Source organism: Oncorhynchus keta, chromosome 32 (assembly GCF_023373465.1).
Source record: "Oncorhynchus keta strain PuntledgeMale-10-30-2019 chromosome 32, Oket_V2, whole genome shotgun sequence".
NCBI lineage: Eukaryota > Metazoa > Chordata > Actinopteri > Salmoniformes > Salmonidae > Oncorhynchus > Oncorhynchus keta.
In genome coordinates, this window is record NC_068452.1 from 10,942,895 (window position 1) to 10,948,894 (window position 6,000).

Below are 6,000 nucleotides of genomic sequence, written 5' to 3' on the forward strand. Positions count from 1 at the left end.
TAAGAGCGTCTGCTAAATGACTTAAATGTAAAAAAAATGTAATGTAAATGTTCTCTGGTGTGAAATTAGGTTGCTTAGCTGAGTAAAACTCTTCCCACATTGAGAACAGCTATAAGGTCTCTCACCCGTGTGTGTTCTCTGGTGTGATATCAGGATGCTTAGCTGAGTAAATCTCTTCCCACATTGATCACAGCTATAAGGTTTTTCTTCTGTGTGTGTTCTCTGGTGTGATATCAGGCTGGTTGAATGACTAAAACTCTTCCCACATTCAGTACAGCTAAAAGGTTTCGCTCCTGTGTGTGTTCTCTGGTGTATTTTCAGATGGCTATATTGAAGAAAACTCTTCCCACATTGATCACAGCCGTAAGGTTTCTCTCCTGTGTGGATTCTCTGATGAATTTTAATGCCTGCTGAGGTGAATCTCTTCCCACAGTCAGAGCAGCAGTGAGTTCCCTTCCCTGTGGATCTCCGCTGGTGTTTCTTGACGTGTTCTGATCTGTAGAGACTCTTCTCTGCCTCGTCAGCATCATCACGGTAGTCCCGTCTCTCTCCTGTGTGAACAAAAAGTCAGACAGATGGTTAAAGGCCCACAACAGTGGAAATCCACGTTAAAAGGTGATGCCAACAGCGTAGCCACGATGTTGTACAACAATTGACGTATAATGAAGGTTAAAATGATTTGACAATTGTCTTAAAACGAGCAACAATAGTCATATTTAGTCTTGTTTTCACATTAGTAGTAATATCTATGATAGAAGGCTAAAAATAAAGTTATTAAAGTTGTTGAAACCCTAAGCAATGTGCCAGACGACTTTTGGTCGCCAATACAGGCCCCTTTCTGTGTTTGCTAAAATTGCGGCATGAGGGTGAAGCACGCGCAATTTGGTTGCAGAAACTCCTCCCTGCTAATGACGAAACCACTAGTTATGGATGTAGTATATCTGGTAATGAGGAAACCGCTAGTTATGGATATAGTACATCTGGTAATGAGGAAACCGCTAGTTATGGATGTATTATATCTGGTAATGAGGAAACCGGTAGTTATGGATGTAGTATATCTGGTAATGAGGAAACCACTAGTTATGGATGTAGTATATCTGGTAATGAGGAAACCGCTAGTTATGGATGTAGTATATTTTAGCTGAGAAACTCCTCCCTGCTAATGAGGAAACAGCTAGTTATGGATGTAGTATATCTGGTAATGAGGAAACCGCTAGTTATGGATATAGTACATCTGGTAATGAGGAAACCGCTAGTTATGGATGTAGTATATCTGGTAATGAGGAAACCACTAGTTATGGATGTAGTATATCTGGTAATGAGGAAACCGCTAGTTATGGATGTAGTATATCTGGTAATGAGGAAACCGCTAGTTATGGATGTAGTATATCTAGTAATGAGGAAACCGCTAGTTATGGATGTAGTATATCTGGTAATGAGGAAACCGCTAGTTATGGATGTAGTATATTTTAGCTGAGAAACTCCTCCCTGCTAATGAGGAAACAGCTAGTTATGGATGTAGTATATCTAGTAATGAGGAAACCGCTAGTTATGGATGTAGTATATCTGGTAATGAGGAAACGACTAGTTATGGATGTAGTATATCTGGTAATGAGGAAACCGATAGTTATGGATGTAGTATATCTGGTAATGAGGAAACCACTAGTTATGGATGTGGTATATCTGGTAATGAGGAAACCACTATGGAGTATATCTGGTAATGAGGAAACCACTAGTTATGGATGTAGTATATCTGCTAATGAGGAAACCACTAGTTATGGATGTAGTATATCTGCTAATGAGGAAACCACTAGTTATGGACGTAGTATATCTAGTAATGAGGAAACCACTAGTTATGGATGTAGTATATCTGGTAATGAGGAAACCACTAGTTATTGATGTAGTATATCTGGCAATGAGGAAACCACTAGTTATGGATGTAGTATATCCAGTGGTGGACCATCAGGGCCAGCAAGGCCTTCTCTGCTGGCCTAAACATCATCAGAATGTATATATATTTTTTAAATATATTTTCCCACAAATATGTATTAAATGATTCCCCAGAGTAAGAGTTGTACTCTTCATTTCATATCTTTCCTCTTGGTTGCACTGCTTCCAGCCCCAGGTTGAGATTTGGAGGGCTGGTCTTTATGTTAGATCTTTTATCCAATCACATTCAGCCATCATGTGTTGCCAGGGGTCTAAAATCTGCCCTCAGGCCTTCAGAATCAACAGTGCGGGCGCTTGTAGTTCAAAGTGAATGGAAATGAAAATTTAGTGTCAACCAATCAGCTTTAGAGTTGGCTAGTGTACGCCTGCTGGCTGGCTCCAGTGTTACACAGGAGCCAGCTAGCAGGCGTAGTGCGTGCACTTCTTTTGATTGGATTACCAATATTGAGAGGCAAGTCCTATGGGCAGGTCTATGCAGAACCTCAGAACTAGGAAACTGAATTTGATAAACAAATTAATACGCGTACTACTAAGCTGTTTTTTCAACCCACAATGGCGGAAGGAGGAGAAGATATCGATTTGGTCGAGGATATAATTATAATGCCATTCTCAAAACAAACTTTTCAAGAAAAGACATTGTAAGGAGAGGTCGCACGACGCCGACACTACAAAGCCTGTCACAGGCAGGAAAGGGGTTTGTTCACCACTTTCAAAGTTCCAACTACGAGCGCTATCAATGGCTCACAGGCTCCGAGAAGCACTGCAAACTGTGCTGCTGGGAATGCAAGTGATCGATTTGGTGTTTGGAGACACACTGGCTTTCCAAACTTGAGTTGTCTAACCAAGGCAGCAACGAGACACCAAAGTACGGCTGACCACTTACAAGCAATGGTGCTTTTGAAAACTTTTGGGGACACCCGAGTGGATCTACAGCTCAACGAACAAGCGCGTAGGGCAACGGAGCTGCACAATGAAAAGGTGAAGAAAAATAGGGAAATATTGAAAATACTCATTGATTGTGTCATGTTTTTGGGTAAACAGGAACTGTATTTTTTCGGGGGGGATTTAAAGCTCAAAGTTTGTGGACCAGAAATGGATTGAAGAAGAATATTAATATAACTCTGTTGCACTCGACTATGTTCTTGCCTATTAGTTGAACTGTACTGTATTGTATTGTACTCTTCCCCTGCAATTCTCTGAATAAAAATGTCAATTTCAAGGTGACGCAATGCCTGGTTATACTGCGTTTCTGTCTAAATGTGTAGTGTCTCGAGCCATGGCATCATAATGATGGTAATAAGAGGTGGATTAATTCGGGTGGGACTGTATAGGACCTCACTGAAGGCCCAGGCCCCAGGCACGCCACTGAGTATATCTGGTAATGAGGAAAACACTAGTTATGGATGGAGTATATCTGGTAATGAGGAAACCACTAGTTATGGATGTAGTATATCTGGTAATGAGGAAACCACTAGTTATGATGTAGTATATCTGCTAATGAGGAAACCGATAGTTATGGATGTAGTATATCTGGTAATGAGGAAACCACTAGTTATGGATGTTGTATATCTGGTTGTAGAAACTCCTCCCTGCTAATGAGGAAACCAGACACTTCAGAACAAAATTCCTTTAGATGTTTTGGGAGAAACAATGTTACTATGGTTACTGTTGTTCCAGGTTGTAAATGTTATCCAATGTGTTACTATGGTTATTGTTGTTCCATGTTGTGAATGTTATCCAATGTGTTCCTATGGGTTATAGCAGTATGGCCTAATAATTTGACATACATTTAGAATATTTTTGGTTGATACTTCAAGGAGTCTTACAATTCAAAATCAGAAAGCCTAATTATCCTTGGTATAACCTTAAAACAGTACTATACTGGGGAAGAACTTCATGTTGGAGGTGTTTCTACAGTACTATACTGGGGAAGCCCTTCATATTGGAGGGTGTTTCTACAGTACTATAAATGGGGAAGCCCTTCATGTTATTTAAACCTTCTTAAAACAATTCCATATAGCTTAGAAGAACCTCCCCCTCAGACAAGGATTAGACTGTAATGGGTTAAACTATCTGAAACTTACATTACTCAGACTAGTTATCCTGGGGAATAGTTTTAATACATTTGCAAAAAATCTAAACCCGTGTTTGCTCTGGCATTATAGGGAATTGTGACGGCATTATAGGGTATTGTGACGGCATTATGGGGTATTGTGATGGCATTATGTGGTATTGTGATGGCATTATGGGGTATTGTGTGTAGATTTATACTATTATTTAAAATAATCCTCATCAATTTTAGAATAAAGGGATGCACCGATATTACATTATTGGCTAATATCTTCCTTGCCCCAAAAAACGAAACAGATATTTAAAATTGTTGCTGCCTTTAAAGCATTCTAGTACAGCATTCTAATAGTTAACACACACGCGGAAGCAGCGGTCTAAGCCACTGCATCTTAGTGGAAGAGGCGTCACTACAGTCCCTGGTTTGAATCCAGGCAGTATCACATCCAGCTGTGATTGGGAGTCCCACAGTAATTGTCTGTTATGGTGTAGAGAGGATAACAAAGGAGAGGGATCCCACATGTGGATAGGAAGATACAAATGATCAATATTATGGAAAATATTATTTTAAAATACAGGAATTTTACAACTTTAGCTTTCTAGGTCAAGCCAGTAGGCTACAGTAGGTTGTATCTCTCTAGGTCATGCCAGTAGGCTACAGTAGGTTGTATCTCTCTAGGTCATGCCAGTAGACTACAGTAGGTTTTAACTCTCTAGGTCATGCTGGTAGGTTACAGTAGGTTGTAACTCTCTAGGTCATGCCAGTAGGGTACAGTAGGTTTTATCTCTCTAGGTCTTGCCAGTAGGTTACAGTAGGTTGTATCTCTCTAGGTCATGCCAGTAGGGTACAGTAGGTTTTATCTCTCTAGGTCATGCCAGTAGGTTACAGTAGGTTGTAACTCTCTAGGTCATGCCAGTAGACTACAGTAGGTTGTATCCAAGTGGAAAAAATTGTCAACCCAATGTGGAAAGTGTCGAATTTGGCCAACAACAAAATTAATGGCTCATTTGCTACGTGAGGTTTACTTGATCTAACAGAAGTTTCATAATGATTATGAATTATGGATTATTTCACCCTTCTGATGACCAGGTGGCGAATCGCATCTCTGCATGTCTGGCAGACATATCAGTGTGGATGACGGATCACCACCTCAAGCTGAACCTCGGCAAGACGGAGCTGCTCTTCCTCCCGGGGAAGGACTGCCCGTTCCATGATCTCGCCATCACGGTTGACAACTCCATTGTGTCCTCCTCCCAGAGCGCTAAGAACCTTGGCGTGATCCTGGACAACACCCTGTCGTTCTCAACTAACATCAAGGCGGTGGCCCGTTCCTGTAGGTTCATGCTCTACAACATCCGCAGAGTACGACCCTTACATTTACATTTACATTTAAGTCATTTAGCAGACGCTCTTATCCAGAGCGACTTACAAATTGGTGCATTCACCTTATGACATCCAGTGGAACAGTCACTTTACAATAGTGCATCTAAATCTTAAAGGGGGGTGAGAAGGATTACTTATCCTATCCTACCCCCCCCCCCTTTATTTCTTTCCAGTTAGAATTTCATAAGGAAGCTTTTTATGTTTGTTCTCTAAGCATCATGATGAATAGACACAGTGATCTACTTTTGTAATTTGTCTTCAGATTTGACATCAAAACTAGAATGATGGGGTCCTACCTCACCGCCAACATTGAGCCATACCCCACAGGAAGACAGAAGGCTACCAAAATATGGGAATCCGCCTCAGGTGGTACTGCACAGTGTTGTTAATCTCATGGACAAGCTCCATCCCATGTGGTCTGACTGTTTTCTGTTGTGTGTGTCTCTCCCAGCTCACTCATCCAGAAGGCCTTGTGATGCTGGGGCCAGACATCCTGCAGAAACATCTCCAAATGAAAAGCCTGGAGATATAATCTCTGCTGGACCGGATTCAGACCAGCGTGGCCTACCAGCATTCGGCCAATCCCCACAACATTAAGC